Below are 11,729 nucleotides of genomic sequence, written 5' to 3'. Positions count from 1 at the left end.
TCTGCTGGATGTTATTTGGAACCTACTTCGTCATTGAAAGGTAAGCATTGTGGCTCTTGACAGTCAGTGGCTTAATGGCTTTCAGTCTCCCAATCATTGTTTCCTTATAAAAAAAAAGCTCTTGCCAACAATGACTCGACATAATAGGAGTCGAGCCAAAGCGACCTCAGAACTCGCACATCTCCAGTATGTGCATCTCCATTTGCAGCAAAAACGAAAGCAAGCTAGCAGATTTAACACCTAAATCAGCATCAAATTCTACTCGGATAAGGCCTGAAATTTTCGCCCTATAATAGACTCAATTCGCTACCAGAAAATGAGAGTAACATCCTCACGAAAGTCGACCATAACTTGAACTAATTGAACCCAAAGAAAGAATTTCTCAAACCCTAATTTCACAAATTCGACAACTTGGTGCAATTAAAAAAATTAGGGATTAGAAGGCACCTGAAATTGGAGATATGATGCCAATTAAACCCTACTTGAATCAATTAGAACACTAGCCACACTCAGATTCGAAGCAATAATTGCGTAGAAATCAACTCGAAGCAGCAAAACGGCACCGAAATTGTGACAACAAATAAGTTTGATATGGATTGGGTTTGTTGCGGTGGTCGCTACAGCAGGGGACGGCGGAGGTGGAGATGAGGATGGGGGTCCTTGCAGAAGTAAGAGACGGAGCTCGAAAATATGGTGCTGGTAGAGGTGTGCGTCGCAGCAGCCAGCAGGGGATGATGGTCGAAGAGAGAGAAGAAATATGAGAGAGCAGGGAAAATTGGGAAATGAATTTGTTTGGAGGGGTTAGGGGATGCGCGTCGACTATTCTATTAGATTAAGGTGGTTCTCACGGTTCTCATTATATGGGTGGTTCTCACTGGATCCCGACCCTATATATATATATAGAAGGGTTCTCCTTATAAGAGCCCTTGGATGGAAGGGATGGAGGGATGAGATTACATCTCATTGAAGGGTCACAATTCTCCCTCCCTAATCTCCTTCCCTAATTGTGTATAACTCCACCTAATTTTGTACAACTCTTCCACCATTCTAATCTCCCAACTCACTTCCTCATTCACTCATCCCCTCTCATTTCTCACATTCACTCTTTCTCTCTCATTTTCTCCCACCCTCTCTAAAAAAAAAAAAAAAAAACAAGTTGATAAAAAAAACCCAAACTAAAATAAAACAAAAAAAAACCACAAAAATCACTCCACCACACCCGACCCACCACCACCCCACCACCACCCGACCCCACCACCACCCTATCACTGCCTCCACCTCCTCACACCGCCAACTTCCAGCCCCACCACCGCCAACTCCAGCCCCCACGACGCCACCCACCACCGCCAACTTCCAGTCCCACCACCGCTCCCACTTTACGACGCCACCCACCACTTCGCCTCCACCTCCTCACCCACCACCGCCAACTTCCAGCCCCACCACCGCTAACTCCAGCCCCCACGACGCCACCCACCACTTCGCCTCCACCTCCTCACACCTTACCTCCCGCCTCCACCTCCTCACACCTTCTCCTCACGTTTTTTTTTGTTTTTTGGAGATCTGAAAGTCGGTCCTTTTTTTGTCATTTTCTCTTGTTTGTTTTGTGTTTTCAATCACTGTTTGGTTTTTTGATTTTTTATTGTTTTTGTTTTATTTATTGTTTTTGTTTTATTTATTGTTTTTTATTATTGTTATTTGGTATTTGGTTATTTGGTTTTAATATTGTTATTTGGTTTTTTGTTATTGTTATTGTTATTTGGTTTTTTTATTATTGTTATTTAGTTTTTGTCATTGTTATTTGGTTTTTTATTGTAGATCTAATTTGTTGCTTTAATTGGGCTATACGACTAAAGTTATACATTTTATGACTAAAGTTATACATTTTATGACTAAAGTTATACATTTGGTGTTGTTTTTTTAGATCTATTGGTTTTTTTGTGTTTTTGTCATATTTACTTTATTTTGTTATTGTTATTTGGTTTTTAATTTTTGTTGGTTATTAATTTTTTGTTGGTTATACACTTAAAACATTAAAGTTATACTATTTATGACTAAAGTTATACACTTAAAACATTAAAGTTATACTTTTTTGTTATTGTTATTTGGTTTTTAATTTTTGTTGGTTATTGTTATTTGGTTTTTAAATTTTTGTTGGTTATTAATTTTTTGTTGGTTATTGATGGTTGTTATTTAATTTTTTTTCAGATTTAATATTTGTTGATTAATTACGATTTTTCATATTTATTTGGTTTTTATAAAAGTTATACTATTTACGACTAAAGTTATACACTTAAAACATTAAAGTTATACATTTTATGACTAAAGTTATACACTTTTTACATTAAAGTTACACTATTAACATCTAAAGTTATACATTGTATAAATTGAAGTTATACAACCATTCAAGTTTGTTTTGTTGGTTTTTTTGTTTGGTTTGGTTTTGGTTTTTTTTTTTGTTATTTGTTTTTTTTTTTTTTTAATTATTGGTTAATTTTTTATTATTGTTATTGAAGTTTTTTTATTGTACTTTTTTGACTTATTGGTTTTTTTTAATATCATCTTCTTATGTGTTGTTTCAAATTTGAATTTATAGTTCTAAAGTTATACAATTTTGAACTAAAGTTATACAAATTTGGACTAAAATTATACAAAAAATGACTGAAGTTATACTCTTATGGAATAAAGTTATACAATTTTGGACTAAAATTACACAAATTTGGACTGAAGTAATACAAATAAGGACTAAAGTTATACAAATAAGGATTAAAGTTATACAAAAATGAACCAAAGTTATACAAAAATGGACTAAAGTTATACAAATATGGATTAAAGTTATACAAATATGGACTAAAGTTATATAAAAATAGACCAAAGTTATACAAAAAAAGACTAAAGTTATACAAAAATTGGACTAAAGTTATACAAAAAATTGGACCAAAGTTATACAAAAATGAACCAAAGTTATACAAAAATGAACCAAAGTTATACAAAAATGGACGAAAGTTATACAAAAAATTGGACTAAAGTTATACAAAAATGAACCAAAGTTATACAAAAATGAACCAAAGTTATACAAAAATAGACCAAAGTTATACAAAAATGAACCAAAGTTATACAAAAAATGGACTAAAGTTTTACAAAAAATTGGACTAAAATTATACAAAAATGAACCAAAGTTATACAAAAATGAACCAAAGTTATACAAAAATGGACTAAAGTTAGTCCATATTTGTATAACTTTAATCCATTTTTGTATAACTTTGGTTCATTTTTGTATAACTTTGGTTCATTTTTGTATAACTTTAGTCCAATTTTTTGTATAACTTTAGTCCAATTTTTGTATAACTTTAGTCTTTTTTTGTATAACTTTGGTCCATGTTTGTATAACTTTAGTCCATTTTTGTATAACTTTGGTTCATTTTTGTATAACTTTGGTCCATTTTTGTATAACTTTAGTCCTTATTTGTATAACTTTAGCCCATATTTGTATAACTTTAATCCATATTTGTATAACTTTAGTCCATTTTTGTATAACTTTGGTTCATTTTTGTATAACTTTGGTTCATTTTTGTATAACTTTAGTCCAATTTTTTGTATAACTTTAGTCCAATTTTTGTATAACTTTAGTCTTTTTTTGTATAACTTTGGTCTATTTTTGTATAACTTTGGTTCATTTTTGTATAACTTTAGTCCATTGTTGTCTTAGATGAAAAAAAGTATCTCACAAAAAAAAAAACGAGATTTAAAACACGAAATCTTAAAAAAAACGTATAACAAGAAGAGATTTAAGAAAATGAATAAAAAATGAGAACTAACAAAATAAAAGACAACTAAAATAAAATAAAAGACAAAAAAAATAATGAATGGAAAAAACAACTCAAAACATACAAATTAACACAAAACGAAAAAAAAAACCGAGTTGAAAAAAAAAAAAAAAAAGAGCGGCGGTGGGGCGGCGGGGGTGGTGGGTGGTTAGTTGGTGTCAGGTGGGGTGGTGGTGAATGAAGATGAGAGGAGTGGGTGATTTATTTGGGTTTTTTGATTTATTTGGATTTTTTGGGTTTTTTTATTTATTTGGATTTTTTGGGTTTTTTTTATTTATTTGGAGTTTTTGGGTTTTTTTTTTGAGGTTTTGAGAGAAGAGAAGAATGAAATGTGTGAGATGAGAGAGAAATGGGTGGGTAGAAAACAAATATATAGTAAATTAGTGGTTAATTAGGGTGGATTAGTAAAGTGTGTTAATTAGCTTCTATAATGACTTTGGGTGGGTTCATCTCATCCCTCCATCTCCCTCCATCCAATGGTTCATAATAGAACTTATGGACTCAAATATATAAGTGGCCTTAGTTGATCCTTCCTCTATATATATATATATATATATATATATATATATATATATATATATATATATATATATATATATATAGAATTAGGATCAAATGAGTCCACCTCTCTTAGGTGAGTCCATGAGTCCTAATTCTAGCCATTAGATTATAAGAAAATCAATGGTTAAGATTAAATATCAAAATAAAAGCTCTATATAAAAACAAAACCAAACCCTAAATAATTCATTTCCCTGCCTCAAACATATTTTCACTTCTCTCTCTTCCTCCCCACCTTCTCTCTAAAACTCCCCAGCCACCACAGACAACTACAACATCCCGCCACCAAACACGACCGTCACCGCTCACCACGCCTCATTTTGCAGCCGCCCACGCCTCCACCACCATCCAGTCGCCTGAACCCCGCACCTCGCCTTCTTTTGCGGCTGCCCACGACTCACCCACCGCCGAGTCGCACACAACCACCACGCCGACCCCAAACCCACGCTCTTTTCAGTTCTCTGTTTTTCGCCTTTTTTTTTAGATCTCGATTTTTTTTTTGTGGTTGTTGGGTTAGTACTTGGTGTTGTTTATTGTTGGCTGTGGTGGTGTTAATGCGTGGTTGTATATGCAGTGGGTAATGGTGTTTTGTCCGCCTCTCTCCCTTCTCCTTTCTCTTTTTTTTTTTTTCCGATGTGAGTGGTGTTCAGTGGCGGCTGTTGGTGTCGGGTTAGATGGTTGTTAGATTTTATTTTTTTTCATTTCAGATATGAATTTTTAGGGGGTGGTTGTTGTTGTGTGTAGTGGTGGTGGTTGTTGTCGTCTCCCTCTCCTCAGCCGCCCCTCCTTCCCCTTTCTCCTTTTTTTTAGATCTGGTGGTTGCGTGGTGTTGGTATCGTGTTGGTGTCGGCCTTGTCGTTTTTTTTTTTTTTTTCATTCAGATCTGTGGCCGTGTGGTGGTGATTGCAGGGGTCGTGGTGGGCGTTAGTGGTGTTTCGTGAAGTTAGTTGCGTGTCAGATGGGCGACAAAGGAGGTGGTGGTTGTTAATAATTGGCGGCGGCGGTGGTTATCGTGGGGTGGATCAATTAAAGTTACCCCTATCGTCTATTAAGGACTTGAAGTTTCGCCTTGAATTGTTGAAGTTACAAAAAAATTATACAGTATATATTAAAGTTTCACTCGCGTAGCATTAAAGTTTCACACTTGGACCATTAAAGTTTCAATTGTGGATTAGATAAATTACATAAATTTTAATAACGATTACATTATTATATAAGTACAAATTTTATATTGGAAATGGCCTGTAAAAACATAAAGTTTCACTCGTTTAACATTAAAGTTTCACTCGTTTAACATTAAAGTTTCATTCATAAACCAGTGAAATTTAAAGTTTGATATTGAAAATGGACAAAAAAAACTAAAGTTTCACTAGATACCATTAAAATTTCACTAGTTTAACATTAAAATTTCATTCATAAATCAGTGAAATAAAAATAATATAAGTTACAATTAAATTATTACATAATTCAAATTTTTATATTAAAAATGGCCTAAAAAAATCGAAATTACACTTTTTGACATTAAAGTTACACTTGTATATCATTAAAGTTTCACTCAAAAATCAGTTAAATTAAATAAACATTAGTCTCAATTATATTATTCCATAAATTCTATTTCTTTTATTAAAAATGGTTTTAAAAAAAATTAAAGATTCATCTTTAATTATTAAAGTTACACTTATAATTCATTAAAGTTATAGTCAAAAATTAAAGTTACACTTTTAAGCATTAAAGTTTCACTCGTAAAACATTAAAATTATATTTAAAAATACATAAATTATTATTTTTATTTACAAAATAACTTTAAAAATTAAAGTTACAATCATAAAGAAATAAAGTTTCATTCACAAGTTAAAGTTTCACTGATAAAACATTAAAGTTTCATTCAAAAAATTGTTTAGAAGTTTCAAATCTCAATCATCAATCTTAAAAGATCAATGGCTTAGATTAAGACTTAGGGACTCAAATATTTAGGTGGACTCATTTGAACTTGACTCTCTCTCTCTCTCTCTCTCTCTCTCTCTCTCTATATATATATATATATATAGAGAGGAGTTCAAATGAGTCCACCTAAAATGGTGAGTCCACTAAGTCCTCATCTTAGCCATTGATCTTCTAAGATGAATGATTGAGATTTTAAAATTTTAAGATGAAAACTTTAATGTTTTAAAAATGAAACTTTAATTTATAATTGTAACTTTAATTCTTTGCAATTATAACTTTAATATTTAAGGTTATTTTATAAATAAAAATTTAAATTTATGTTATAAAATTTTAGTTTAAATATATAAAATAATTTTTGGGTATAACTTTGGCATTTTACGAGTGAAACTTTAATGTTAAAAATTGAAACTTTAATTTTTTTAGACAATTTTTAATATAAAAATTTGAATTTATTTAATTTTACAGATTTATAAATGAAACTTTAATGTTTTAAGAATGAAACTTTAATGCTAAAAATCAAAACTTTAATTTTTTTAGCCAATTTTCTAATATAGAAATTTGAATTTATTTAATTTATAAATATAACTTTAATGTTTTACGAGTGAAACTTTAATGCTAAAAATTGAAACTTTAATATTTTTTAGACAATTTCTAATATAAAAATTTGAATTTAATTAATGTTAGTGATTTCTAAATTTTATGAAGGTAACTTTAATATTTTAAGATTGTAACTTTAGTCGTAATTTTTAAAACTTTATTTTTTTAGGATTGTAATTTAAGTTTATGTCATACAAGTCCTTGATATCAAAGCGTAACTTTAGTCCATAAGAGCGTAACTTTAGTCCGTATACACGAACTTTAACTCATGCCATTGAAACTTTATATTAATAACCACCACCACCCTCATCTCCTCCAACCACCCGACCCATGACCACAACACCAACACCACCGCTGCCTCTAACCACCAGCAACCACACCCGCCACCATGACGTCCGGCCTGCAACATCCGCCACCATGCGCCACCTTTAAAAAAAAATATATATATAGAGAAAAGGGCCACGACATCACCACCCCTATCCCCACAAATGACCCACGACCAACACCACCATCATGACCGTAATCTGAAAAAAAAAAAAAAAAAAAAAAAAAAAAAAAAGGAACGGATAGAGGCAGCCACGACATACCTCGGCCAACAGCCGCACATGACGGACCAAAACCCCACGACACAACAACACAACAACACAACAACAACCACTCCTTTTTCAGATCTAGGAAAAACAAATAAAAAAAAAAAAAAAAAAAAAAACGGCGACATGGGAGAAGTGAGGCGGCGGGAGGAGAAACATAACAACAAAAACGAATCCTTTTTCAGCTTTAAAAAAAAAAAAAAAAAAAAAAAACAGATGCGGCGGGAAGAGCGAAGTCAGGCGGCGGGAGGAGAAGCATGGTGGTGGCAAGGGCGGTGGCGGCGGAAATAGGAGAAGGTGGTGATGAAATTTTAGGGTTTAGAGAGATAGAGAGAGTTTAGAGAGAAGAAATGAAGAGTGGAAATGAAATAGGAGGTAGGGTGTGATTAGGGTTTGTTTGTATTTATATCATATTTTTTTAATTTGTTTTAATCTTAGCCCTTCAATTTTTTTTGATCCAAAGGTTTAGAATGGGACTCATGGGACTCACCTATACTAAGGGACTCACTTGATCATATATATATATATATATATATATATATATATATATATATATATAATATATATAGGGTCGGGATCCGGTGAGAACCACTAGTATAATGAGAACCATGAGAACCACTATTGTATCTAATAATATACGGAGGACTGTGTACAGCGATAAAAATAGAATTTGAGAAAATCAAACGTCCTTCCCCCAAAAGCTTCCAATCTCTGTCATTTTCATATTTTTCGTTCTCTCTCATCTTTCGTTCTCTCTCTCTTCGACTGTCAACATCTTCGACGATGCTAGATGTTTCTTTCTCTACGATCGATCGTCACATACTGAACCATCAATCTCTGCAACCATCTACCTATTCGACGCTGCTTTAATCAATGGAACCTGTTTATTCGAGTTAAAATTCCGAAATTGTTGATTATTTTTTGTTAAATTAGGGTTTATATTTTGATCTTTATGTAATTTTTTAATTCGTCGATTAAATTAGTTAAATTTAGGGTTTGATTATCGTGTTAGATTGTTCGTGAAATTAGGTTTTGATTAATTTTTTGATTCGTCGATTACCTTTAGAAATTGATGAATTATGCTTGTGAAGTTATATCAATTTCCAACGCAAACTGTTGAGGTTGATATGTTTTTGTCGTGCCATTCGCTGCATTGCTTAATGGAGAAACTGGACTGCCTATCGTGGACTTGAATACTGGAGTAGCTGATCTGCTTGTATGTGACTTCGAAGATAAATCTGCACCGTTACGGATCGCTGCTAAAATGTTATGCTATGGGCTAACCGAGTTATTTATAGAACAAGGTGCTGATCCTTGTTTTAATGATATTGAGTCCAGGTGCTTTATTTCAGACCTTCCACTTAACTTAGCACTAGATGCTTTATGGTACGACTACTTGATTAACTATTAACTACTCTTTCCTTGGTTTTATGGTTAAATTTCGGATCATGACCTGCCCCTCTGGTTTTGCTCTCTGATTTGTAGCGATCATAAAATTGTGAAAGACTTTCCTGCTGGAGAATCTGTATACAAGCTGTTTTCCTTATTCCGTCTTCAAGATTTGGTATAAATCTCATTTGATTTAAATTATTGTTTGAATTGAGTCCTGTAAAATGGAAATATCAGAACTTCAAAATGCTAGGGAATCACTCTTCTTTCATTCATGTTCCTTTTCCGGTGCAGGTTTCATGAGTCTCGTTGGTCGCCATTTTATCAAGAATACTCAACAGGTAAATGCTGAAGTTTGAGTTATTACCTGTACACGACTGGATTTTGAAGGAGGAAACCGTGAGACAAATTGTGAACTCAGAACTCTATATATGGGATATATGTTGCAGGGTGCAGCAACAACATGCTATGTAGCGTTACACACAAATGTGGAAGGAACTAGCGGCAAATATTTTGCAGACTGTGATTTAGCCGAAGCTAGCCCGCTGAGTAATGATGCAGATGTGGCGCGAAAATTGTGGGAATTCAGCTCAGACCTTGTCAAGTGAAACAACAACGACGCGTTGTTCTAATTCTGGTCACAAGAACCAACTTCAGTGACTTTAGCATTTAATTATAGTTATAAGTAGCATTGCGCACGCTCTAAATTGCTCAAATCTCACTTCTAAAATTCCGCGTTTGTTTGATCATCGACAAATTATTTTTTGACTTTCGCCATCTTGGAACAAGAATATGATACAGGTATTAGGTGTAAGCTTAATGACTTGACATTACATGTAAATGCAAGACGGTCCCGTGTAAGTTTTCGTGTTCAATCTAACTTTTTGGGTTCAAAAGATACTACTGTATAAGACCGGTATGAATCTCTCAATCTTCGCAACCCCAAGGGCAGGTCTGACCTTCCTGGCATCGACGTCTTTGTTTCCACAAACGACCCGAAAAAGAACCTCCCTTAGTCACATCCAAGATTTGGCGTTTCTGATGAAATAGTCCTCTGACTCAAGCTTAAGCTCTTCTTTTTTTGACGTTTTACTTATTTTGAAAGCCAATTAGCTCAAATGGGAGAGCATTGTGCAATGCACAAGATGTGGGTTCGACTCCCATATTGGCCATGAAATACCAAATCTTTCTTTTACTCTTAAGAAATGAAAAATAGTGTAACTGGTAATCCCATTTAATTCAAGTATGCCATGTATGGTAATAGTTTTGGTATATATGTTAGTCTTTGAAATGCTTGTATTGAACTCCTGATAATTGTAAAGCTATTTCACGAGCTCGATCATTGCCATTGTTGCTGCTCGCTTGAGTCCATTCAAGGTCTGCACGCCATTCTCCGAATATGATTATAGCCTCCTAAATAATTGTACTGTATTGCTTGCATCATGACACATTTCTCTCATTGGATTTGCAATTTAATAGGCTATATGGGACTCGAACCCATACCTTTGTGCAAAATTTGCACATTGCTCTACCATTGAGCTAATAGCCTTTAAAATACGCTAAACAAATACGAATACGAAATAACTGACATAAGTACCCGAAATGTTTCTCACATATTAGTAAGATATGTAATAGATACACTAAAATGCCTTGTAATTACAAAAAAGGCCTAAAACACATTAAATATCCTCCATGGTCATTTCCCTTATTTCATGTACATAGAACCTTATTCCATGCACATAGAACCTTATTTCTTGCACATAGAACTTTTTCATGCCATAGAAAATTAACGTCCTTAACCAACAGTAATTAGTAACATATTATAACCAACTGATGCAGCTGAAGAACTTTTTAATGCACATAGAACCTTTTTTTCATGCACATATAATCTTATTTCATGCCCATATAAAATTATTGTCTTTAACCAACACTAATTAGTATCATAATATAACCAACTAATGCAACTGAAGAAGTTCTTAATGCACATAGAACCTTATTTCATGCACATAGAACCTTATTTCATGCACATATAAAATTAACGTCCTTTACCAACAGTAATTAGTATCACAATATAAACAACTGACGCTACTGAAAAACTTTTTAATGCACATAGAACCTTATTTCATGCACATAGTACCTTATTTCATGCACATATAAAATTAACGTCCTTTACCAACAGTAATTAGTATCACAATATAAACAACTGACGCTATTGGAAAACTTTTTAATGCACATAGTACCTTATTTCATGCACATATAACTTAGTTTTCTTGGCTCAACTAAGCACATATGTCATTATTCCTCTGGTCGACCCGGGAAAGCTTCCCCTGAAGGATCAACAGAAGATTCTCTTAATTCCTCTTTGTACATTTCCTCAATCATAGGCTTCCACAATCTTACTCTTGCATTTATGAACTAGTTTGAGACCTGCTTAAGCATTATGCCAAAATCATCAGCTAAGGAAGTTAAGAACTTATAGGAGCATTTATGTCTTGTTAAAGCAGCATTTTCCGGCTACTTGACAATTAAATCTTTAAGTTCCATAGAAAAAAATAAAAGAGAGGATCCAAGGCTTGTTTACTTGATTCTTTGAAAGGCCAGTTTGTGATGCCAAAGTAAGCTTCTCAGAGTCATTTGGGTACCTGCAAAATTTCATAGCACGACATCACATATTTAAGGTTAAACAAATATAAAATTAGTGATTCACCTGTATCGTCGTACCGAAATAATCCTGCTTTATAATGTTCCTAATGAACTCCGAGTGGCAAGTGGGGATTTTCATAATGCTCCACTTTTGCCGCAGTTATAATCGCTTATAGAACCAAGC

General features: G+C 33.3%; 1 long non-coding RNA gene across 1 annotated transcript; it reads left to right on the top strand.

Annotated features, from left to right (window-relative positions):
• Positions 1-9,152: 9,152 nt before the first annotated feature.
• LOC141626748 (uncharacterized) lies at positions 9,153-9,800 on the top strand. Its single transcript, XR_012536334.1, has 2 exons — positions 9,153-9,243; positions 9,352-9,800. It is a non-coding gene; the product is annotated as an uncharacterized LOC141626748 (long non-coding RNA).
• The last annotated feature ends 1,929 nt before the right edge of the window (positions 9,801-11,729 follow it).

Source organism: Silene latifolia, chromosome Y (genome assembly GCF_048544455.1).
Source record: "Silene latifolia isolate original U9 population chromosome Y, ASM4854445v1, whole genome shotgun sequence".
Lineage (NCBI taxonomy): Eukaryota > Viridiplantae > Streptophyta > Magnoliopsida > Caryophyllales > Caryophyllaceae > Silene > Silene latifolia.
Note: the sequence above shows the minus strand (reverse complement) of the source record. Positions and strands in the feature narration are given on the sequence as shown.